Source organism: Hermetia illucens, chromosome 5, assembly GCF_905115235.1.
Source record: "Hermetia illucens chromosome 5, iHerIll2.2.curated.20191125, whole genome shotgun sequence".
In the NCBI taxonomy this organism is placed as follows: Eukaryota; Metazoa; Arthropoda; class Insecta; order Diptera; family Stratiomyidae; genus Hermetia; species Hermetia illucens.
The window spans coordinates 111,096,524-111,122,907 of NC_051853.1; the positions used below are offsets into that span (position 1 = coordinate 111,096,524).

The 26,384-nt window shown below is 42.2% G+C and overlaps 1 protein-coding gene across 2 annotated transcripts in view; it reads left to right on the plus strand.

The window, feature by feature from the left end:
- Positions 1–26,384, plus strand: part of LOC119656810 (monocarboxylate transporter 12) — a 106,624-nt gene that overhangs the window by 21,684 nt on the left and 58,556 nt on the right. The window contains exon 1 of one of the 2 annotated variants that reach the window (XM_038063428.1): positions 5,522–6,210. The exons of the other annotated variant lie outside the window; for it this stretch is intronic. The gene's annotated coding sequence lies outside the window, so the exon portion shown is untranslated. Of the gene's footprint in view, positions 1–5,521; positions 6,211–26,384 lie in introns of those variants that run through there. 2 annotated transcript variants of the gene reach the window in all.

The window sequence follows — 26,384 nt, forward strand, 5'->3', positions numbered from 1 at the left end:
GGTGAATTTCAAATTACATGGGGAAGGTACAGCAACCAAAGCATATAACACCGAAGCACTGCTGGTGGGAAGGCTACCAAATCTAGATAACCTAAGGCTAAGCTGTCGTCTATAGCTGGATTCTACTATATGCAGCCCTAGTGTGCACTGCATTCCGAACAAGTTGCGCTTATCGAACAATATTCTATGCAGCGACCTGCTTTATAGCAGGGATGATTCCAATCTGTCAGCACTTAAGCTGCAATTTTTCAATGAACATTGCTTGGTGTTCTAATGATGCAATTCTTTTCATGGTTAGCCAATGCGCCAAATATATTTGGTCGTGTAAATTGTGCCAATAACTTTTTGATTAAGCATTTAATGGGAAAGACAATGCTGGATAATAATAAGGATGAAAGACCCGTTTAAATTCGCAGCTTCCGTCGCTTCGTGTTGATGACGTGCTGTGGAACTATCGAGTTTGCTATAAGGTCAGTTAACAGTATAAGCGCAAAAACAATTTCGTTTATGTGTTGCGGATGTTGTTGGATTCGACCCTTTCTGGTGGTTCTTGTGTGTACCAGCTTGCTATTTTTGTCTCAATGTCGTAAAGAAGTTACGGTTACACGGAGGTTTCGCGATATAAGGTTTCTCACCCGGGAAGTAAAATCCCAAAGTGATGTCGATTTCCTAAACTGTTCCATTTTAGATGGTTTCGGAGAAGTTTTTCGTGATTTTTAATAATATTGAATCTGCAAATTCATCAGCTCATCATCTCTCCCGCTTGCACTTCAAACTGCAATTCCTCCCTGGTTTTCTAATTCCAGAATAAGAAGAATCTTTCTGTGCGCAATGATTGGCGAAATGCAATCAACGGCAATTTGAAGGATTTAAAAAAAAATCACTCCAGGTATGCCTGAGAATATGCTATGCCAAATATTTTGAATTTTGCATGATGACTTCGGAGCTAGCTTTGCATTTAATGTGGGAAGTACACTGTCATAACGAAAAACTGGTCTCATTTGCCGCACTTATTCGAAAAACCAGATAACGATGATGTTTTCTAAATCTAGGCCTCAAAACACATTCGAGTACCACCATCATCATCATTAACGGCGCAACAATCGGTATTCGGTCTAGGCCTGTTTTAGTAAGCAACTTCAGACATTCCGGTTTAATGCGAAGGCCTACATTAATAATAATAATAATCGTTGGCGCAACAATCCATGTTGGATCAGGGCCTTGAAGTGTGGTAGAGCACTTCATTCAAGACCGTAACGGTACACTAGGAGGCAATGTGGTCAGCATTGCGCTCGCCCGAGATTATTACCCTGATTTTGACTCAGGTACTCATTCACAGCTGAGTCGACTGGTACCCGACGTCAAATCACGATACAAATTCCACTGCCACCAGTGAGATTTGAACCGCGACCTTCCGTGCGACAGCCTTGCGCTCTCAGCTATCCGGACACACAATCCCAGCCTACATTGATAGACCTAAAAACTGACGTCCTCGTCTACGGTGTCGCTTCATCTGAGACTACCATAGATATTGCCCTTATAGACTTTTCGAACTGGATCATCCTCATTCATACGGATTAAGTTGCCGCCCGTAATCGTAACCTATTGAGCCGGATTTTACTCGTAACCAGACGGTTGTGGTATCGTAAATTTCACTATTATATAGGCTACGAAATTGTCTATCTTCTTGTAGGGGGGCAAATATTCTTCGGAGGATTCTTTTTCGAACGGGGCGACGAGTTTTCAATTTTTACCGCTTAGAATTCAAGTCTTCGAGGTATACATGAGGACTGGAAAGATTATTATTTTGCACAGTAAGAGCTTTGACCTTATGTTGAGACGGTTCGAGGGGAACTGTTTTTGTAAGTTGAAATAGGATCTTTTGACTGCTAACAGCTGTGAGCGGATTTCATAGTCATAGTTGTTATCGGTTGTGACTTTCGGCCCTAGATTATCAACGGTTTTGAAGTTGTATTTTCCTTTCGTTTTTGTTTTCGTTGATCAGCGCTATTTGATGATGGACGATTCCGTAGCCTATATAACGACGAAATCTATGAGCGATACCGTGACCGTCCGGTCGTGCATAAAGTCCGGCTCAATAGGTTATGGTGGGGAAGTCACTTAATCCGTATGGATGATGATGATCCAGCCCGGAAAGTCTATAAGGGAAATATCTATGGTAGAGGAAGAAGACGAGGCAGACCCTGCCTAAGATGGAGCGGATGGCGTAGGTCAGGACGCCAGACAGCTTTTAGGGATATCGAATTGGTGGACCTCGGCGCAAAACCGGGATGTCTGGAGTTCCTTACTAAGGCAGGCCTAGACCAGATACCGGTTGTTGCGCCATTGATGATGATTTTTTTTGGTTGTTGATGCTGACATTGCCACTTGTCTCGCCTTCATTTATGTGCAGCCCAATATCTTGTGAATTGAAACGTTCGTTGTTGCGGCGATCATAAAAGACGCCAGTTGTAGAACATGGCGTCATTAAAGTTCTCTTGATGCAGTTTCATAGCGCATCATCGCTGTCTGATAGCATTGATCCAAGATATTTAAATCGTTCAGTTTTCGGCAGTTTTCTGCTATTAACCGTGATGGTGCCTATTTCATGGGGATCGGTCGTCAAAAATTCAGTTTTGTTTAGATTCAATCTGAGACCGTGTTGCAAGTTCTCATTGCTCCACTGATTCGCACGCAATCCAGTCTTTGAAGTTTATGTAACTTCCTGACTGTTGTGCTGAGTTACGTTGTGTCTGCCTATGGGCAAACACCTTCTTTAAATCAATGAAGATAATATAGAGAGGATCATACTCACGGTATTTTTCCGTGGATAGACGCGTGAGTAGTTCTATATTTCTTGGCAGAACTCAGGTTTCTTCATGGTAATTTGAACGACGATGCGACTGTAGCTGTCTACAACGTTTTCAAACATTTTTATGATTTTTGTTTGAGAATCGAGGAATTCCTGAGTTCGCCATACACTTAATGGCTTAATAGTTTGCCGGATGTGCAGTTTTCGATGAAAATTTAACAACGGTTGAATGAAATATTCCCGTTAGCGTGCGGGTTTCAAGCGATTACACTTTAAATTCAGTTTGTCTTTGAGTATGGGATTCGCAATTACACGAGGGATAGTTTACTGCAATTGAATTATGATTGAAATTGATCTCTAGAGCTTACATATTGTGCATATGCGGATATTGTTTCAGCGATAAAGTAAACATCAAAGTTGTATTATTTCAGGAGTGATCTCATACTCGAAGGGTACTAGTGAAATTTTGCTATTTTTGATAAACATGTATTCTAGCTAAAGTTTTTATTTGTCCTTGAAAAGGAAGGATCCCCTTTTCCCACCTCTTGCAGTCTTCGGTAGAAGCTCTCTTGATTTCAGTAGTTTGGGACGTCTCTGTGCATAGCGACAGGGTGGCGTTGAGGTTGAGGGGGAGCCTCACAGTTCCCGCCCCAAAAGCAACCAGGCCTTGAAGAGCAATGAGGGCGAGAACGTAATCCGTCATGTCTCCTTGATGCGGTCCCGGGTCCACAAGAGTCCGGCTCTAAGTGAGCGGTCACTCATTTCGCTTTTTAGATCGGGATGCGATCTGAACGCAACATGTATAAGACACGTGAAATTTGTATATGAAGTGTGAGGAACTTTTGTGTCCAAACGAATCCCCCATATTCTCGAGACTGGTTAGCGCAATGGCGTGCAAGCACGTGACGGCGGGACACTTCACTCCCGCCCGGATGCTCATTGTGGCTATCCCCAACACCAACTTTTCTTTTTCCAATGAAAAACTTTGGCTTTGCTTGTGAAATTTGTTTATTGATTCCGTTAGAATTTATTCCACCAAGTCGAGAAAATGATAACAGCCAAGTGGCTGCCACCAGAGTAAATGCCCACATGGGCTCGTTTTATAGCATTTTCCATGACTCTTGCCAGGACTTCGGGCGACAGGTACTCCTATTCCTGGCGAATAGTCTCCATAAGGGCTTCAAGAGTCTGATGCTTGTTAACGTTAACCCGCGACTTCAAAAAACCCCATAAAAAGAAGTCTGGAACGGTTAAATCGGGGTGATTTGGCTGGCCAATGTAAATCACTAAAACGAGAGATTAAGCAATCCGGAAATGCTTCCTTCAGATTAACGGTTGTGACTTGAGCAGTGTGCGCCGTTACACCATCCTGTTGTTCTTTAAAACCGCAATGGAAATCACTAGTAACTGGTGGAGGAAGGCGGGGCTGTGTAAATGGTAAATCCAGAGCCACAGGCGCATGAAGGTGAAAAGATTAACAGAGGTCAAATATTTGAGAATCACACTAGACTAAAAGCTACCCTAGAAAACACGTGTTAAAAACAAGGTCTATAGCAGGAAGAAATGGGAATGTACCCCGAAAGTGGTGCACTGGATACACACAGTAATAGTAAGGTCAGTGACAACATATGGCGTTGTCATCTAGACAGACACAACGAAACTCAGCACAACAGTCAGGAAGTTATACAAACTTCAAAGACTGGATTGCATGCGAATCAGTAGGGCAATGAGAACTTGCCCAACGGGCTCCCTAGAGGTCCTTCTGGGATTGACTCATCTTGTCGCAAATGGATTCTTGGCTATAACATTGAAAAATGAGGAGGAACGGCTGAGGGAACTCTACTGGGCGAACTCACCAGTAATGGAACAGTCCCAGGGGAATACGAACCCAAGCACTTGAAAGCTTGTTTGAACTTCACTAAGAAGAGCCTCCGGATCATAGTGGGAATACTCACTGGTCACTGCAGGCTAAATTATCACCTTGGGAAGCTTGGGATATTTACGGACACTGTCTGTACATTCTGTGAGGAGAGTGATGAAACCAACATACAAGTTCTGGGACAGTGTCCGGCACTAGTACAAAGAAGGTTGAGGCACCTTGAAGAATCTTTGATATCAAATGTCATGTTGAAATACTTGAAAGTAAATAACATACTAAAGTTTCTGTCGATTGTAGGTTTTTTTAAACGACATATTATAGTATGTACGTATGTATAGTAAAAAGGCACAATAGTTCTTTTAGGATGCATTGCGACGTCCCTTGATAATATTACTATATACAATATAGCGAAGGGAATGCATTAGGATTGGGTGAATTGAGGAGGACGCCACACATTGTAGGAAAATACAAATCTACCAATAATTTGTCGTGTCGTATTGCACCGTTATAACACAATTGCAGCTTCCGACTGCAACAGCATGAAATACTAAAAGTCAATTCTTCAAATTGCTACACTACTTCTCCGATGTTTCGCTCTCTACCTGACTGCTGTCTGGGTATACATAGTAGTAGCAGAGGTGGACATGCTCCCCTTCAGTGGCAAACTCAGGTAACATCAGTGGTTTGGCTTTACTCACACGGGCCACACTATATCGTTCCAAATTTATCCTCTTCAAGAGTGAATGGGCGCTTCGCGTTCGGCGTCACTGTCGTTAAATGTTATCACTAATCTTATCAGGGAATGACCCAGTGGGCTTCGGGAAACGTGTTTCAGTGTGGAGTGTAGTGGGTAAATGTGTAGCTGTGCGTCGTTGATAGCCAGCCAAGTATTGGCGCTCCCCGTTCTACTATTGGAAAATGTGGATCGCGATTCTATTTTCTGTTCCTAGCGAACTGCGAAGATCTCGTGCTGCTCGCAATGTTCGAGCCATTCGACACATTTTTCTCACAATCAATCTCGCTCGATCCGCGGAAAACGAAAGCGATTCTGAGTCCCATACAAAGTTCATGTGAACAAAACGGTGTTTAGTTGGCAGACGGAACTCAGTACACTTAGTATCCGTTCGGGCCGCGCAAGTGCTCCCTTGACGTATAGTAGAACAGTAGAGAAAGTGCTTATCACGCTGCTGCGCTCGTCGTGTCCCACTGACTTTCGTTAAAGCTTTACTTGCTTGCTTGAATGCATAAAGAAATGCAACATTGCGAACAACCCACAAAGCCTTTGTTCCATATCAAGAGTGCCGCGCTGCATTAATGACATTCGTCCTTGCTTAGTTCTCGCTCGGAACACTACCCGTTGTTACCGCGGATTGCTACTGTTGGTGCAGGTGCTACATCGTAACGGAAGGAGAAGTGAAAAGTGTGAATGATGTCTACCGTACAGTGAAGTGTAGAACCAGCCACGCTGGTTATTATTAGCACGGTGTAGTCAGCTTTGTGGGCGGAAAGCTGAGGAAAAGTATGTTGATCTTTGTAATCTTCTTTGTATTCATTGTTTTCACTGCGATCGTGTCGAACTGCCCTTTGGGAACTTTGCACTCTCCTGAAGATAGTGGCTGTTTGGAGGAAGTGCGCAAGGGAAACGCACCTATCGAAATTGCTTTGCTGGTGGGGTTTAGTGAAAATGCGTAAGAGTTCTGATTTAGCTTAATTTACTGAGTATATTTTATATACTTATTGGGGCGGTTGACAACGGAGATTAGGTCGGCGTTGTTTTCAAGAAGTTGTTAGTATTGCGAGGAACAGGGCGTGTTGCCTGCACTCGCGTGTCACTTTGCAGTTATGTGCTATTATTAATAAAAATGAAGCTGCCAGTGGAGTGAAAAAAAAACCAGAACACAGTATGAGCTTGGTCACAATAATATACTTACCCATGCTTGAATAAAGGAACCTTTGTATTCTGCATTTCCCAACAGTCTGATAAAAGGGTGAAATTTGATGGACAATTTCATAAAAAAAGCGACCTCCTCTCCAATTCTGACGATTATTACATACATAATCTATGCAAGCCATTGTCTTGATTCCCTTTATATAAATATACACAGTAAAAATCACAAGATTCCTCTTCCTGTGCAACTATACCGAAGGTAATTAACTATATTCTTACTTACAGAGATAATGCGTTTTATTGTATATACATATATTACCGTATGTCCGATTGTCGCAAATGTTTTAGGCAACGACGCGGTGCATACTGCATCGTCTAGTGCACAAAAAACGAAAATCGAAATATAGCTTGAGGAGATTTTTTTTAGGTATTACTAAGGGGACCTTAAACAGTTTTTAAATCCGAATGTACCATTGTTTACATTTTTTATTAAGCCGATAACAATGGCGAAAGTTAAAGAATCATTTTTTAAGGTTTTGTGTAAACACAAAACCTTATTCAAATCGGTTTACTGTCTGTCTGTCTTTTTAAGGTTTTGTGTGAAACAAAACCTTATTAGAATCGAGACGGTGTCTGTCTGTCCGTCTGTCTGTCTGTCTGTCTGTCTGTCGGTCTGTCACACCCGATTTATTCGGAAACGGCTAGACCGATTGTCACGAAAATTGGTGAGAGTATGTAATCTGGTGTTCCCTTTACATGCAGTAAGTGGCGCTATCTTGTGTTAAGTTTAAGGGGGGGCTCCCCGTACATGTGAATGGAGGGTGCAAATTTTTTTTTCACAGAATGTAGCCATGTAGGCTGTCAAATGAAAGGTCTCAATTAGTACTTTTCGTATCTGGTTAAATATTTGATATTAGATGAAACATAGGGGAGTGAGGGTTCAAAATATGACCCCCAAAAAGTGTAACAGGTCTCGTTCTCAGAACCTATCTAACTGAAAAATCTAAAAAAAATCACAGTGATGCATCTCTATGAAATCTAGGCCTCAAAATATATCCGGTTCCGATATCTGCACAAATAAAGTTAATAATAGTATATTTCCACATTTTAGAAATTTACCCGGCACCCTCCTTATGTTCATCCCAAAAGTACAAAATTTACCATCCGTGTAATGAAGAACATAATGCACAGTTTGGTCAAGTTTGAAGAAAATCCAACTATTATTAACAAAGTTATAGGGGTTGAAACTTCACAATTTTTTGTGAATTTCGTGCACTCTATAACCTGCATGACGTCATCATGACATATCAATTCAATACCACAACGAAATGAGTTCTTATGAATTGGATCACAGAGAATTATTTTGTTTTAGTTTTTTAGTTATTTGTCAGCCAGACATGTGTGTATGTAGGTATATAATATATGCGTGCTAATGAACTTTGCAGGTAGTGCCTAATCCAAATAGATATAAGAAGTAAATCGGAAGCATGGGTACGAATTCATATACGTGCATATATGTGTACAGTATTCGGTAATAGACAGTTTGTTTGTTTGTTTAGGGTGAGCGTGATATCTATGGCTGTAATATGTACGTATGTCTCGTAGTTTGGAAAAATATGAAGGGTTATGTTGGATTTGTAGCTATATACGGACAGAAAAATGTGCGTTGAAATTTCTTACATAAGATGAACACAAAACCTTTATATCCAAAGCGCGAGCTTCCGGTATTCCGACTTGTTTTTTGTTATCGTTGGAAGGTAGAAAGGTTCAAAACCTACTGCTGGCTCCTGCCAAACAGTTATGTGAGACTTCTACTCACTAAAACCACCTCCTTGTTCTTCCACTCTCCCCACGGGACTGCTATAAGCATTGCATCGTGGGGCTGGATCAGTTCTTAACTGCGGCGCATTATTGTTCGCTCCCTTTCTTGCCTTCTTCGCAGTCTTTCATGCCTTAGCTGTTCATGAATCATTCTCAGCTGAATTACCATTTGATTCCAAGCCTCCGTTGATTCCAACATAAACTCCACTATATTTCCTGGTGTTAAGCGTCTGTCTGCGATCGCCTCCAGCCTAGTTCGGTGTGCTGTAAACCTTGGGCACTCAAACACAACATGCTCCGCATTCTCAGCCACGTTACCACATCTTGGGCACCATGGTGACTCGTCGTGTCCAAATCGATAAAGATAAGCCCGATAACCTCCGTGTCCACTTAAAAACTATGTTAGCTCGTAGCTTAGTTCCCCGTGATTCCTTTTCATCCATCTGCGAATGTGTGGAATGATACGGTAGGTCCAACGGCCAGTTTGTGCCTCGTTCCATCTCTTTTGCCATTTTGCGATGGATTCTCGCCGTGCTAGTTGCCGTCGAAGTACAATAGACTCACCGATTGCATACATATTGTCGTAGAGACGCCGACCTTTATCCGCCAAGATGTCTATGGGGATTGTCCCTGCCAGTACATATGCTGCTTCTCCTGATGTCGTTCGATAAGCACTGCATACCCGGAGTGCACTTAGTCGATACGCCATTCCTAGTTTTCCGCAGTTTGATTTGTTTTCCAGAACGGTTGCCTAAACTGGAGCTGCGTAGAGTAGCACGGAACTAACTATCCTTGAAATAAGACGACGTCGACTTTGTCTTGGTCCACCAATGTTCGGTAGTATCCTCGAGATCGTTACAGCGATGGAAGATGCTTTAGTTGTAGCGCACTCAATGTGTTTTTTAAAGTTGAGTCTCCCAAATATTTAAGCGACTCTTGGGAGTAAATTGTTTTTTCACCAACTTTAATTTTCACGGTCGTGTCTTTCCTTCTTTTGCTGATTAGCACTTGTTCCGTTTTATGTTCAGCAAGTGATAGACCGGGCTTTTTCAACCAGGAATTGATCTCCCATATCGCTTCATTTGCATAGATTTCGATCTCGTCTAAGCGTTTTGCCATTATTGTTACCCCGATATCGTCCGCAAAGCCAATAGTTGTCACGCTGTTAGGAAGGCGTAGCGTCAGCACTCCATTGTACATGATTAACCACAGTAAGGGACTTAAGACAGACCCCTGTGGTACGCCGCACGTCATTGGGAATAATTTCCCTCCATCGTCCGAGTCGCAATATAATCTTCTTCCAAGAAGAAATGCAACAACGATGCGTACAATGTACTTTGGAACCTTTAGTTTGGTTAGAGCCTCTACGATTTTCGTCCACTTTGCAGTGTTGAAAGCGTTTTTTACATCGAGTGTCACCACTGCGCAGCATTTGTCATCTTGTATTGCAGCGCGAGCCAGGCCAGTCACCATGCTGATTGCATCGATGGTTGATCTCCCCTTACGAAACCCGAATTGCTTGTCGGATAGGCCTCCTTCCTTTTCCGTAACAGCGAGCAGACTGTTGTATAATACTCGTTAAAATAGTTTACCAATGGTTATGACCAAACATATCGGTCGATATGAGGAGGGGTCTCCCAATGGTTTACCTGGCTTCGGAAGAAGTATCAACTTTTGCAGCTCCCATTGCTCGGGGAATTCTCCTTCTCTAAGGCATGCCGTAAAAACTTTGGCAAACATACCTGGTGCTGACCTGGCTGCCAATTTCAGGGCAATATTTGGGATTCCATCTGGCCCTGGGGTCTTATTTTCAGCGAATTTCCTTGCTGCATCAAAAATTTCCTCTTCTACCACTTCAGGAATTTCTTCGGGGTTTACATGAACTTTAGGCAGATTTGTGTAGTTCACATCCTCTGGGAAGAGAATATCCTCTATGTTTTGTAGTAATTTTGGACAGGTAATCGGTGGGGACCGCTTGCCTTTCAGTGATGACATTGCAGACCTGTAGGCGCCACCCCATGGATCAGAATCAGCTTCGGTACACATCCGCTTTAAATGTTCGGATTTGCTCTTCGTGATAGCTACTTGCAATTTTTTCCTCGCGTTCTTGTATTGCATGTGTAGCTCAACGAATTCAGGTTGATTTCTTCCGCGCTGGGAGCATCTCCTAGCTCTGAGGCAGTTTTTCCGACATTCCTCAATTTCTGAATTCCACCAGAAATTGGGATTTCGTTTTCGGAAAGCGGTACGCCGTGGCATAGAGGCATCGCATGCCCGCTGCAATTTTTCCGCGGCCTGTAAAACTTTTTCTTGTGCGCTTCCCGATACTAATGTGTCATCTAGAAGTACCTCCATGAACATTTCTTCATCGAATTCATTAGTTACCCAGCTCATCGTTATTGTTTTCGGTGGGTTTATATAATTCCTACGCGAGGTTTGGAAGACAATATGATGATCGCTGTGTGTGTACTCTTCGCTAACATGTCACTGCAAGTCTTTGATAAGGGTGTCACTGACGAAAGTGAGGTCTACTACCGATTGTAATTCTCCCCTCCGGTATGTGTTGGCTCCCCCAGAGTTCGCAAGTACGACATTTAGACGCGAGAATGCCTCTAGCAGCATTTGCCCCCTTGCATTTGTTTTTCTGCTTCCCCATTTTTCTGCCCATGAGTTGATCACTTCTTTAAGGGGGCCATTCTCAGAAACTACCAAACCGAAAAATCTGAAGGCTGCCACTATATGGTGCCTGGGCTCCGAAATACCTTTCAAGCCGATATTTGTTTAAACAAAGTTAATAATAGTATATTACTACAATTTTTTGTAATTGGTTAGAAACCCCCCTTAAGTTCATCCTAGTACCATGAAATTTTGCAGTGATATAGGCTATAATATAGAGCATGATCTTACCAAGTTTGGTGGAAATCCCACTATTACTAACAAAGTTATAATACCTCAAATTTGTTGCCTCTTTGAAAATTGAAGACTATGAATGTCAATATCACCCGAAAGTGGATACTCTCACATAATATATGCACATATTACGTGCTACGTACTAATAAATACACAAAACCTTTCGTATGTGAAGCGTCCAGCTTGCGGTTTCCCGACTTATTTCTTAATAATCACTGAATCAGTTGCCCTTTATCTTTCGTGTAAAATGCCAAAATTAATTAATTAATATGGATTATATTCGGCAGGTACATAGTTTCAAATAGTCTTTTTGAAATAAAATGTTTCTGTCACAAAGTGGTCCCACTGGGCTGTAAAATTAGAATAATTACTATTATGGAAGTTATAACTTTGAAGAGGCTTCTAAAAAATCTCCAAATATCCTTTTGTACTTTTTGCACATCATTGGTTGCGTCGTGTATACCCTTTAATTTGCTGTACAGTTTGTGCGCGTCTAATTGCGACTTTCTCCCTCAGGGATCGTCAACGATCCTTCCCGGGTTGCTTATGATACGGGGAGTGTAGTTCTGACCCCCTAGCTGGCATAATACTGGCGTCCTAGGTAGTAGCCTCGAGAAAGTTTCTCGGTAAAGAGCGAACTGCTAATGACCGATACATGCCGGGACACACTGGGAGTCCCCGGAGCCGTCGAAAACTCCTTGTCGACGTCGATGGGGTAATGTGAGCCTAGCTCTGCCAAGGTGGTAGTTGCGGCGTGTATCAGGAGCCAGTCCCTTCGGGACCCTGGTTGGGTAGTGTGCATTGAGCCGGTATTAGTAGAGGTCTGGGATCAGCTAACCGTAGGTTTGGCCTCAGGGAACTGAGGTAGGGCTTTGGGCCCGAGGGTATACCTGTTCCTGACTATTGCGGCCCACTCACTTGCACACGATGCGCTAGTAAATAACTTAAATGGAGAATAAAAACAAACGAAACGAGGAGATAATGGAAATGGAGAGTGAGCTGGCTGCGTTTATTCGCAGCACGAAAATGCGCCGTTCGCCCCAGCGCCCAGCGAAGGACGCAAGAAGGGCTGAAATACCCAACGAGACATCGGGACGCACAGACGGAGAGAGGGACTCGCAAAGTGATGCGGCACCTGCAACGCAGATGGGAACCCAGACCATACTACACAGCGCTTTAATTGCGGAAAGAGGCACAGTGGAAACTGCCGAAACTAATCAAATGGTTTCGAATATAAGCCGAGTGGGAGGAGTGTCGATTACTCTGGCGCAAGCTGAAGACGAAAGGCTTATTAAGAAATGCACGGCGGTTGTGAAGCACATGCGATCTGCGACGTTCCTCCAGAAAAACGTCGACAAGGGGGTGAAAAACGGGCTAATGGAACTGGAGGAGCTCCTGGACAGGATTTCATACTATAGATGGACATGGACAGTAAGACAAAATCCTGAGGAAGCAGAAAAAACCGTGCTTCCCGACGAGAACACCACGAGTACCAAATGGATCGTTGACAGCCCATTGCAGAGCGAACTTGGTAAAAAACAAAAGGAGGAAGGGACATCTGAAGGAGACTTCACTCAGGTACTCTTCAGGGCTGAAAAGAAGAAGGCGAAAAGAAACAAAAGACAACAACACGTCGCACTATCAGAAAAACCTCTGCCAAAAATTAAGGCGAACACGAAGGGCGGAGCACCAGCGCTAGCTTTGCTTATTAAGCCGACGGAAGGCAAGACTTCTTCGCATCAGTGAAATCCGTTACAAGATTAAACTCAAAGATAACGGAGCAGAAGTGTCTTCCATTCGAAAAGCGAAGGGTGGTGGGGTCTTGGTCGAATTAGGCTCGAAGATTATAAATAAAGTCACGTTCTATGAAGCAGTCAAGGGGCTTCTGGGAGAAGAAGCTTTGGTTTCGAGCCCCCACGTGTTATTTGGAAATCCGAGACCTTGACTGTCTCACAGAAAAGAACGAGGTAAAAGCGGCCATCAAACGCGAATGTCCGGAGGTAACCAATCTCCGGATTGGTATCACCTCTGCGAACTCCCGAGGCCAAAAACTCGCTGTGGTGGAGGTTGTCGAGCAATCCGCGGGGAAGCTTTTAAACAGTGGGAAAATAAGGATTGGTTGGGTAGTGTGTAGGATACGAATCCGGGCCGCCCCGACCAAATGTTACAGATGTTTGGATTATGGGCACACATCTGCAAACTGTCGGGGACCTGACAGAAGGGCAACATGTCGTAAATGCAGTCAGGCAGGCCATAAAGTGAACACCTGCAATGAAAAGGAAAGCTCCGGAAGGAGTGTCACAGGCTCCGCCGCTTAACACAACGTCTGGGCGACCGGGAGAAGGCATGCACCATAATGACGGTGTACAAATGATCCAAAAGGAGACTATGCAGCGCAATAAACGAGAGCACAGCTCGCTGCTGGCATGATCTGATCGATGAGGTGAATGGGGATCCGTGGGGACGCGGAAACCCTGTTCACTTAAGGCCGAGCAGATGGACCACATTGTAAGGTCACTCTTTCCTGTGCACCCCGTATGGAGTGATGACGTCGGCGCGGAGAGCGCAGAGGACTGTCCACTTTTCTCTATAAAAGAGTTGGAGCAGGCAGTTTTCTCCATGGAAAGCAAGAAGGCGCCAGGACCCGATAGTATTCCAGGAGAGGTATACAAACTGGTATTCAAACACCGGCCAGATCTACTGCTCAGTGCATTCAACGCTTGCCTGAAAGAGGGCATTAGGGCATTTTCCCTGCTCGTTGGAAGGTTGCGAGCCTTGCCATCAAGGGAAAGGCGACCCCGAATTGCCGTCTTCATACCGCCCACTATGTATGCTTGACACTGCTGGGAAAGTGCTCAAAAGCTCATCAAAAGTAGACTCGCTGAAGTGATACGCGCTGCCGGAGATTTATCTCCTCGGCAGTTTGGTTTTAGAGCAGGGAGATCCACAATTGATGCTGTCATACAAGTCGTGGACGCCGCTCGACGAGCAGAGGCACATAGCCACCGAACTCGACGGGTGGTGCTCCTCGTAACACTTAAGGTCAGAAACGCCTTTAATTCCGTAAAATGGAAAGACATTCTAGGCACACTAGACAATACCTTCAACGTGCCGAACTATCTCTTACGGATATTGAGGGACCATCTGAGGAACCGCTCCTTGCTCTATGAAATACTAGAGGTCAAAGGAGCCCTTGTTGCTGGACGCACTGTCGAACAGGCGCAAAGCAGACTCGGTATATTGACGCGACGGCTAAGCGGATGGATGGCTACTCATGGTTTCAACCGTGCACTGGAAAAAACCGAAGTAGTCATCCTGCCTAAAAGGAGAATTCCGACCCTGCGTCCCATATCGTTCGGCGAGCCGACAATCGAGTCAAAATCAACGGTAAAGTACCTCGGGTTGACTCTTGACTAAAAGATGAGCTTTTTTAAGCAAATCAAAGCAGCATCGAACAAGGCTGCGGCTGGAGTTTCGGCGTTAAATAGGCTAATGGTAAACACAGGGGGTCCTACGTCTAGCAGGTGATGTCTCCTGATGAGTTCAATGCATTTTGTCCTGCTCTACGGCGCAGAGGTATGGGCTGGCGCTCTTAACAAGGAGGTATATCGTAAACGTCTCGCGCAAGTACAGAGACGGGGAGCTTTACGGGTGGCGCCGGCGTACCGCACTGTCTCTGAACGGGACGTGATGGTGATCGCGGGAGTAATCCCCGTTGCCCTTCTTGCCAAGGAGCGTCAAGCCATATACAAGCACAAGGGAGATGAGCCAAGGGAGGTGGTTGCTCGCGAAGAACGGCACCGCACTCTAGACGATGGGCAGCTCTCGTGGCAAAATGAAACTAGAGGCAGATGGACTGCGCGGCCCATCGGCAACTTAGGTGCGTGGCTGAATCGGAAGCATGGTGAGACTGACTATTTCCTTACCCAATTTTTAAGTGGGCATGGAAGTTTTCAGTCTTACCTGCACAAAATTGGAAAGGCGCGATCTCCGGATTGTGTGTTTTGCAATGGAGTTGTGGACGACGCCCACCACACTTGCATTGATCCTTAAAATTAACTGCAGATGGCAAAACCAATGCAAATAAACAACATACTCGATCGTTTTGATTTTTGACCACATTTTCCATAGATTCGATGCACTACGCAAGGTTCAAAGATGTAATGATGTGTGCACATCGAACCGCAAGTCTCAGGGATGACGCATGTTGAATTTTGTTGATCGTCAGTGCTGTATGTAAGTCTTCTGCAGCTAATCTTCTCGCTGAAACATAATTACGGTTACTTTGATCTTCCGTACCTGTCAGTTCTGCTTCATAACATACACCAAAAGCTCATAGTCCTGGATGATTTCTTCTATTCTATTCTAAATAGCCACACCGATTTGATGTCAATCAATTAAAAAGTTAAACAGTTCCTGCAGTACACTTTCAATTTAAATATCTCGAAAGTAATATCATATTTTTAGATGAGTTATGAAAGGACACCCTACTCTCTCACTAACTCTTTATGGGTGTTTTCTATCGTTATTATTATTTTTGTTTATTTTGTGCTACACAGAAATATTAAAGAAAACAAAAAAGTGAGCATTTATCGCAGCCAAAAAAACTTGGACACTTTAAGTTATCATTTTATATTGCAAGGCGTAACGTGATTTCTGCTCAAAAAGAAGTATCGTTATGTTTCTTGTTATATTTGTAACTTTTGAGCTTCGAGGCGTATACGATAACGATTAATTCATTGCAAGCATCGTACTTTAAGGGGGTCATCTCGTGTGAAGGCCTTTTTTTGCTTTTTTAAGAATTTTTTTGTAAAGAACTGGATAAAGATACAAGTCCAAATTGTTCACCATATATTTATTACTATCTTCTCCGTCCTGATATCATGGAACATTACTGAAGTACAGAGGAACTTATACACTCATCTACAAAAGAAAAGTGTTTTCTGCTGCCACCCTAGGTGGTGGCACTTTAAAGCATGCATATGTACATACGGATAGCTGAGTGGTTAGAGCGCAAGGCTGTCGTACGGAAGGTCGCGGTTCAAATCTCACTGGTGGCAGTGGAATTTGCATCGTGATTTGACGTCGGATACCAGTCGACTCAGCTGCGAATGAGTACCTGAGTCAAATCAGGGTAATAATCTCGGGCGAGCGCAATGCTGACCACATTGCCTCCTAGTGTACCGTAACGGTCTTGAATGAAGTGCTCTAACACACTTCAAGGCCCTGATCCAACATGGATTGTAGCGCCAACGATTATTATTATTATTATTATTATATGTACATACACACATATCCATCTCAGTGAACACTACCCGCAAATTTCATTAGAACATACATAACACATATACGCCTCGAGTAACCCATATTGTTATTGAAATTAATTAAAAAAAGGTAGTAAAGGAGGAAGTTCACTTTATACATATGATGATATTGTATGGTGTAGGACACACCTCCTAGAGTGCAATAAATTTACGTGAAATGCAGATTTATGTCCTATATTATTGTCCAAACTGATGCGAAATTTCTTCTTCTGGGATGCACTTAAGGGTGATTTTCGGGCAAATTTTCAATATGTGGTAATATACTATTATTAACTTTATTGGGGGGGGGGGACGGGAGGGATTTGAGGGGCTAGATTTCGTATAGATGCACCATTGTGAATGTTCCCAGATTTTTCAGCTGATAACGAGACCTGTTTCAAATTTTGGGACACACATTTTGAGCACTCACTCCCTTATCTTTCACTCAATATCAAAATCAAATCAATATCAAAAATGCACTTATAATGGTCAACTTCATTCGCTTCACACTAGAAGTTCAACATTATCAGTAAAGCATACGTAAAACAGATACAAATAGGAATTTCGGCGTTCAGGTGTGAGAAGTTTTGTCAATTTTTTACGTAAGAATATCCGATTAAACGATGGTTCCACTTATATATAGCTTCTAGTGAATATAGGTTGAATATACCCGCTATTCAATTTGACGTGGTACTGACATCTCTTGAGGAATAGTAAATTGATGGGAAAGGATAACAGGGGACAATAACTTTGTCAACAATAGGAAGATTTGCACCAAATCTACCAGTGTGATGCTTTTAAATTCTAGACGTTAATAGCATTTAAAAGCATCATTATTGCCAAATTTTAAGGATCTAGGAAAACCTAAATGAGGTTCGCAGTGAATTTTCAAAATATAATAGTATACTATTATTAACTTAATTTCAGTAAATATCGTAACGGAGGGTATGTTGAGGTCTAGATACTATGTGCATGGACCACCATCTTTTCAGACTTTTCGGTCAGGTAGTTTCTCAGAAAGCGTTCTTGAAATAGTTTATCCTTTTCGGGGGTCTCCTCTCCTTTGCAACCAATGTCAAAATTAATATTTGTTTCGAAAAGTATTAATCGAAACCTCTCATTTGATATCTCACACGGCTATATTCGATGAAAAAACACCCCCTTTTTGCATGGTAGGGACCCCCCTTTCAAATCAACGCAGAACGATGTTACTCACTGCATGCGATGGGATTTATAGTTCCCAACTTCTCACCAAGTTGTTTTCAACAAAACCTTGAGAAGGGGCTATTCTCGTTATGATATTATGACGTCAGCATCTTATTTTTATGGTTTACGGTTCAGTAAATTCGCGCGAAATTGATAAGTTTGAATTGCTATAACTTTGATGTTAATAGCCGAATTTCCACGAAACTTTCAGGATTATACGCGATACTGGTACTGCAAGGATGAACTTAAAAAAATGTTTCAGTCAATTTCAAAAAGTTGGTAATATACTATTAGTAAGTATATTTGAGTAGATATAGGAATGGGACATATCTTGATGCTTGGATAGCATATAACCGCGTCACCTCGATTTTTTTGGGTTGTGTAGTTTCCAAAAACGAGTTCTATTTCACTTTAGGCTTGTACATTTTCACCCTTAATACACCCATTTTGCAATTTATCTCAAAGCTGTATGTGAAAGTACTAATTGAGACCTTTCATTGGATACTCCACATGGGTTCATTAGGAGCAAAAAATTTTTACATCCGCCTTTGCATGTTTTGCATGTTTCAGGTGCATTCTGTGTTGAAGCCGGCAAAAGCTGCCTCCAAATCAATATAAAGAATATAAAGCAGGGAAATAAATCTTCCACTTTGTCCCTTATGAGTGTTGATATTCTGTAAGACGATGCCGAACTACAAAAAAGCCAGCTATTTTTTGACAAAACTCTTCAAATTCAATCCTGTGTTCAAATATTGTTTCATTTATTGTTTTCAGAGTACGTAAAACATTGCTTAGTTTTCATTTGATTTGAAGGATGGCACTTTTTACATTCTTATTTCACACTAAAGTCGTCTCTTTGCTGTTAACGCTTTTTAAGGTTTTGTGTTTACACAAAACCTTATTAAAATCGGTTTACTGTCTGTCTGTCTGTCCGTCTGTCTGTCTGTCTGTCCGTCACATGCATTTTTCTCGGAGACGGTTGTAGCGATTGACACTAAATTTGGTAGAAAGATGGGAAATGTGAACGCTCACGCATATAGTGAGTTACATCCTTTTACGTCGAATTTAAGGGGGGAGGGGTCCCCATACATGCAAAAGGGAGTGTAAATTTTTTCTTCATCAAATATAGTCATGTGGGGTATCAAATTAAAGATCTCGGTTAGTACTTTTCGAAGCCGGTTTTAGTTTTGACATTTGTTGAAAAGATGGGGAGTGCGGGGGGTTGAAAGTGATCATTTTTTTAACGAACCCATTCTCAGAAACTACTCAACCGAAAAATCTAAAAAAAATCAGAGGGCTGCCACTATATGGTGCCTAGGCTCCGAAATACCCTCCATACCGATGCCTTTTCAAATAAAGTTAATAATAGTACATTACTATAATTTTTATAAATTGACAGGATAACCTCCCTTAAGTTCACAAAATTTTGCAACAATGTGGGCTACAGTATAGACCATGATCCTGCCAAATTTGGTGAAAATCGCACTATTACTAATAAAGTTATACTTGGTCAAAGTTGCCGCTCCTCTGCAAATTCAAGACTATGGATGTCAATATCACTTGAAAGTGGATATTTTCACATAATATATGCATATTTTACGTGCTACATGCTAATGGGACAAATACACATCCAAGTCTCTTTATAAAAGAAATACACAAAACCTTTCATACCTGAAGCGTCTAGTTTCCGGTTTCCCGACTTGTTTTCTCTTGACTTTCAGTGAAACTGTGCTTTAGTTTCATTATCATCACACTTAATGCTGTGCAACGGTACAGTAGCAAGATAAATACAGGACGAAAATCAATATCCATGACGATTGGAATCCGAACCGTCCACCGTCCATGTACTATCAAGCGTACTCTAACTTTTATTCTCAAGTCAGTTCCTGAGACATCTGAAAAACTCATTCATTATTCTCATATTGTACATTGTGTTACCTCGACAATCTGTTGTGGTGCTAGACAAAGTGTTGGATTTAATTATATACGGAAGGCTAGTGAGTTCGGAAAGCCTGAGGCAAGACAAATACTGCTGTTAATACAATAAGAAAAATAGAGTAGCCCAGCGAGTTATTGGCTGTGTTTTGGACGCTGAAGTACACAAAGAGAACCGGTTCCGAAAATGGAAACTATTTTCTTTTTGTCACTCTACCTGATCACCGCCTATTTTCAAAACTAAAACATTTGCAAATAATGAACAATTAATCTAGATTCTAAACAATCGATGTTTGCACATAATGAGCAAATAATCTGTATTCCATCGATATTCAATTATTCGATTTTATTATACTGGGTTTTCAAAAATACTGTATAAGCAATATGGCAGGCGATTTGTCATACAGGCAGTTTTCCCAATATTAAAATCGTAATAAATTAAAAACTACAATAGCTAGAGCACTAAACAAACGCCGAATCGTAGCTACAACTTCACAATAAATGGGCCAGAAGTAATAGTTTTCCAAGGACAAAGATTTGGTTGGACTGCCTCAAAATTTTACAGAATGTACTAATTTGTTACGGGAGCGGTTTACGAATATATTCAAATTATCGTCTGTTTATCAAGGAAGACGACTACAAAGAATAAAAACTTGAGGTCAAATTGTGAATGTATTTTGCGTTATATTTCGGGCTTCAACTTCATGAGATGGCGGGACTCCGGAGAACATTTCTTTCTTTCTTTCGGCATTTCACTATTGCATTCTTGGAAGCCTTCTGGTAGCAGATGCGAATCCTGTGTGGGACGCAAGGTGCGCTCTTATGATTTGAGAGCATTCTCTGACAGGATTTTGATTGCGAGATTCCGGTGTAGATTATAGAGAATCACCATTGTGCAGTGTTACGCGCCAACAGAGAAATCCGATTTAGAGGGAAAGAGGGCCTTTTACAGACAACATCGCGTAGCTCCCGAGAGTCTTCCTAGAAGTGATATTGTGATCGTGATGGGTGATGTGAATGCAACTCCTTGCTCGGGCATATGATGGGAAGCATGGTCTTGGTTGGTTGTTCGAACAAAGGATCTTCCAACAAGTTCGAAAATATTGATGAGCACTAAACTGTGCGAACGGGAAATTCCTAAAAGAGTGTTACAAGGTCTATTTATGTGCGCTATGAATGTAAGGAGTTGAAAGCTTTGTTGATGGCTCCTAGAAGAGTAAGCGCAACGCGTGTAGCGTATGCCGTGTCACTACGTTGGTTGAGGAGGCAGAAGTTGCGCAAATAGTAACGATTTCGCTACCATATACAGCATTACAAAAGGGGTTTCAAGTGGTCGTAAGTCTCTGGTTGATCCCGTGAGGGATGTTCGTCGAGTTCATTCCACCACGATTTGGAATCGTATATCATCCAATGAAGTGGTAACTTTGTGGGTGATTTAGCAAGTCTCTGAACAAAAGGGAAATTATTTTTGGCATTAGTGTCCTCAAACGGAGTAAAGCCGTTGATAGTCTGCCTACGGATTGGCCTCTTGAAACCTCGGCCGTTTTTGTATATGTAGTTGGCGTTCTCACTCTCAACGCAGATAGAATTAGTGGACGAACTATGGAGGGCTTCTGTCATATCTATGTGCCGATTCTGTCAACGACTTCACGAAACTTTATATCGCTGGATTCATTAACAGCCCTAGCTTTTCTTTTGCTGTTTTGTCCAAAATCTGGAAATGTAGCTTTGTCGACACCAAAATTGGTTGCGCTGAAGTTAAAAAAGGAAATCGATTCTTAAATTAGGAGCGGATTAGGCTTATTTTTGCATATATCGATATTTCGGGAGCCAGTTGTTCCCCTCCCTCGGGTCTCGGGGTACAGCCTTCAAGGCCGCCTATGATAGCAACTAAACTGACTAGAGTGACAAACGTGCGAAGCCAGATAAGAGCAGCGGGATCATTCTCCAGATTATTCGACATCTATGATGCTCTAAGACAAAGGAATGTCCTATCATGCATCCGTTTTAACCTTGCCCTGGAAAAAGTAACCCGTCATGCTAATGTAAATGTCAGAGGCATAATCCTCTTCAAATCCACCTAGCGATTGGCATATTTTGAGGACATGGACATCATGTTAAGAGCAACCAGAGATGATCTTGGGCTACACATCAATAAAGGCAAGATGAAATATATGGTGACAACATCAGCATCAGAATTGAAAGAAACATTAAATAGCTCTAGTCAAATGAGAACGATAAATATAGGAGGGCACAAATTTGAAACCATTGATAATTTGGAGGGTAAAGAATCACAACCGATAATAGCTATGACGACAACAAAGCTTATTTCAGTTTACAAAAACTTCCGCTCGAAGCGTCTTACCATACGGTCAAAGCTGTTATCGTGTAAGACAATGCTCCTCAAACACTGTTGTTAGGAAGAAAAATTGCGAAATTGGGAAGAATCTTTTGCCCTCTCTCTCTCTTAACCTATTCCAGTTAACCTGTTGGGGAGTTCCGTCCGCACGTACTCGAGGAGGGCGATCAGACCCGAGTCTGCAAGGGACTCATCTGAAGTGGCTCTGTCAAGAAGCCTCACCGGAGGTTATTTGGTACCATGGGAACCGGGATGGCCCTCTGAGAGCATATGCTCCAGGAGAATTCCTGGAGGATGTGTTCTCGGCCCGGTTGTTTGCGGTTGGCCCCCTAATGGGAGTTTTATGGTGGTTGTGGTTATGCCTACATCGCGGGTAGAACTCCTCGGAGCTCAAGCGTGGAGTTGCGCTGTACAACTCGGATGTCGTACCCCTTAGTTGCGGCAGAGGTGTTAGATAGGCCTCGTATCCACTGGTATGAATGCTGAGCCTGCACTCAGTATAAACCAGGACCGCTGTGCTTGCATGGCGAGGCTCTGATTGTGGTCTCAAAATCAATCCGTGTCCGAAGAGGACCGTGGGATTATGCCTACACGGCAGGTACTCACGTTAAACCCCCCAGGACTTTCATCCCTTAGTTTATATAATGGCCGTCTGATTGTGGATATAAGTTAAGATAGGCGAGTCACCTAATCCGTGTGGGTGCAATATCTATTTTATGAAGAGACGATTTAGCACGCGCTGTCTTAGATTTAGCGATGGCGTAGGCGAGGACGCTAGAAAGCTTTTAGTGATATCGCATTGGTGGATCTCGGCGCAAGATTAGGATGTCTGAAGTTCCCATCTAAGGCAGGCCTAAACCGGATACCGGTTGTTGCACCGTTGGTGACGGTTGTTTTCAATACATTTTTTTAGGTGGATTGGTTTCTAAGAATAGGCTGTTGAAGTCAGTGTGCACTTTTTAACCCTCCACACTTTCTCCGTTTTGCAAGTACTGTCACAACTAAAAGCTCTTTAGAGAGTACTAATTGAGACCTTTGATTTGATGGTCCACATGATTATTATCGGGAAAGAAATGTTTTGCCCTCTCTTTGAATTCGAGGGGTTTGCAGTTTCAAAACTTCCGAAAACAGTGTGTATGGCAAAGCCTTCTAAGTAGGAAACCAAGTATCTATTAGATGTGCATTTATGAATTACTGCTAGTACTAAACAATGCCAATATTCTAATGAATTCTCACTCATCGGGCCAAAAATAGTATAAACATTCAAATGAATACTGTGTTCATTGCGTTTAACGTACAATTTAATTTACATATTTACTACAGAGGCTGCTTCTCCTAAAATTAGCGCAGAATCCATTGACCGTGAGTTTTTTAGCTCCGCTAACCTAGTGAACTTGAGCGGTACATGTCGAAAGTGATGGCCATTCCCAGTTGGTGTTATAGTTTCGTGCTTGGATGAGCTTTGGGTTTGAATTTTTTCGAAAGTACGAGGAGTACCCACATATACGTACATTATATGCCTCTAAGCAGGTAACAGATTTTTAAAAGCAAAATCACCGACCAAGTGAATTTGCGAATCTATACTTCTGTTTCATTAAGTTGTGTTAAAAAGTACGTTCACGTATTAAAACAAAGCGAGAAAGCGAAATGTGGGGTCAACGCCTTCGGAAAGACTTTCAATTTATTTTGATTTTCGGCGGAAAGCAATCGTGGATGATGTGGTAGATAGATTGTATTAAGATATTCGATCTACGAGAGAAGCTATGAGGTGAATGGAACGTGCAAAGCTCACTTGGGAAAAAACCTGTTACGAAGTTGCTAAAAGTTTGGTTTTTTACATATTTTTATAGTGAGATTCGTGTGTCTATAATACATATGTATATATTACTGCATAGACCACTGAAATAAGCTCATACATCCGTGAGAAGTAAAGCTCAAAAGAAATCTGCACGCTTCATTGCAAAATTCAATTGTATGTATATACATATGTAGATCTAAATTCATTTTTCTCTTGACCGTGACTTCTTTGAAAATGAAAAGCCTTCCCGTCATTTAGTATGATTTCCTAATTTTCCAAATAATCATCGCTACACCATGGGGGATGCAGGTAGTAGCGAAAAAAGCTTATAAAGTAATAAGTAGGCAATTCTATATTTTAAACAAATTTATTTATAACCTTTTGCATACTACCTATCAGAATAAAATGTCACTCTGAGGGAGAGCGGGAGTTGGAAAATCGTAATCTATTTCACCTAAAACAAATCTATCTTTCGGGAATTCAAAAAAAAATATCATTGGAAAGACAGAGGAACTCGCAAGGTCCCTCCCGAAGAGGTGCATTGGTACTTGCGCTTTGCAAGAAACTCGATGGTGTGGTGCCAAAAGGTGTGACATAAAACGCTAACGCGGTAAAAGTGGCCATAAACTTCTCTATTTTTGTAACCTACACACTTAACATGGTGTTGGCATAACCTTCTCTGAGGGTTTTTTTAATGCCATTAAAGAAGTCCACTTGATGATCGGCTCATGAAACTCACCATTATATCAGCTAATCGCACGATTCACTTCTTTATCGTATACGCACCACAGAGAGGCTGAAAAGAGGTCTTCTGGTAGATAGTAGAATGATTTCGAACACGCAGAGCGGGGGCTTCAACTTATCAATACATGCCTTATACAACTTATCAATGATTGCCACATCTTCCTATAGTGGGAATAGTATATTATATGACTATATCCTCATAAGACGCCAACATTTCACTTTCGTCCCTGACTACAAGGCCATTCCCCATGAGACTGTCTTGCTAATCAAGCTACCGATAAATTAACGTGAGGAGCGCACTAGTCCGCCGTGCATTAAATGATGGCGATTTCATGAGAAAAGAGAAGAAATGATTTCACCTATGCGATTACGAATGTTAAGGAGTCGTTAAATGAAATTAAATACCCGATCTATAAACCGGCCTCTGCTACCTTCAGAGTTCAATTCAGGTAAGCGGTTCATCAACCAAGGTGTTTGGCTTTGAAATGGCAATCTCCAAATGAAGGTTCGTGACAAGAAACGACTGCATCCTAAGTTACACGCCGATGAAACACCGGCCAATTAGCAAGTTTATAAGAAAATCAGCCGAAATTCAAGGAAAGCCATCACTGTTACCTGAGAATTTTATTACAAAGGTCTTTATAGTAAACTAGAAACTCGGGACTGATAGAGAGATCTATATCGACTTGTCCATAGCCGACACCAAGGCATACAGGATATCGAATATTTCTAATCCGCTAATGATAAGAACTGTAGTTTGCTTGCCAATCGGTGAGTTGTAAAGGACAGATGGTGAGAATAGTTTGAGCAGATATCAGATCAGATCAATCAATCTTACTTGTTAGCGCCACAATTGGGGAAAGCAACAGGACCTGACGATATCGCAGCAGCGTAGCTAAGCTGTGTAAAACAAAAAACTAGGATCCAACATTGTGGCTTAGTGAGTTCTCCAGTGGGGTTATTGAAGAGGACAGAACACCATTTGACTGGCAAGAAAGTACTACAAAGAGCTTTTTCTGTCGGTGTTCATTAAAGAAGCGCTCTCTTACCACTCTTCCTTGTTCTTGTTATGGATACTGCCACACGGGACCAGGGCCCTACATACTGCGGATGATGTTTTCCTAGCTGGTGAGGTGCACTGTGAAATTGTTTCACGCATCAGCCTAATTTGGATATAGTGGCATTCTACAACCGGTGTTCTTTGTGATCGACGAATCAACGAACAACTCAAATTTAAAATTTACCACAGTCTCATCCGCCTTATTGCTCTCTATGCTTCTGAAAGTGTGAGCGGTGCAACCCGGTAATGGAAACACCCGATATGGGGTTGCACCGACCATGGAAAAGGCAGGAGGCATTTTCGATGTTATAGTTACGTAATTTGCGTTGACGAGAATTGACTTGAATAGTGATGACTATATGGTGATTTGAGAGTTTCACGACGAGCTTTAAAATGCAGGAGGAAAAGTAAAAAAATTGTAAGAGTTACTTCTCTCAAAAATTGCGGAGCATCAAAAGAGCGTAGTTTTAAAGTCACAACGGTGGGGTTTGATTTGCGCGGTTTCTGGCATTTCCATTTTTGTATTTTCTGGGATTGTGTATCAGTTTTCTTCAGAACTTCCTAAGAAGCGTACACTCACCGTTCCCGCTACTGTTTTTCGTTGGGCGTTTCTAGGGCCACTCACTCGTTGGCCATCCTGGGAGAGTAGATTTCACTGCAATATATAGT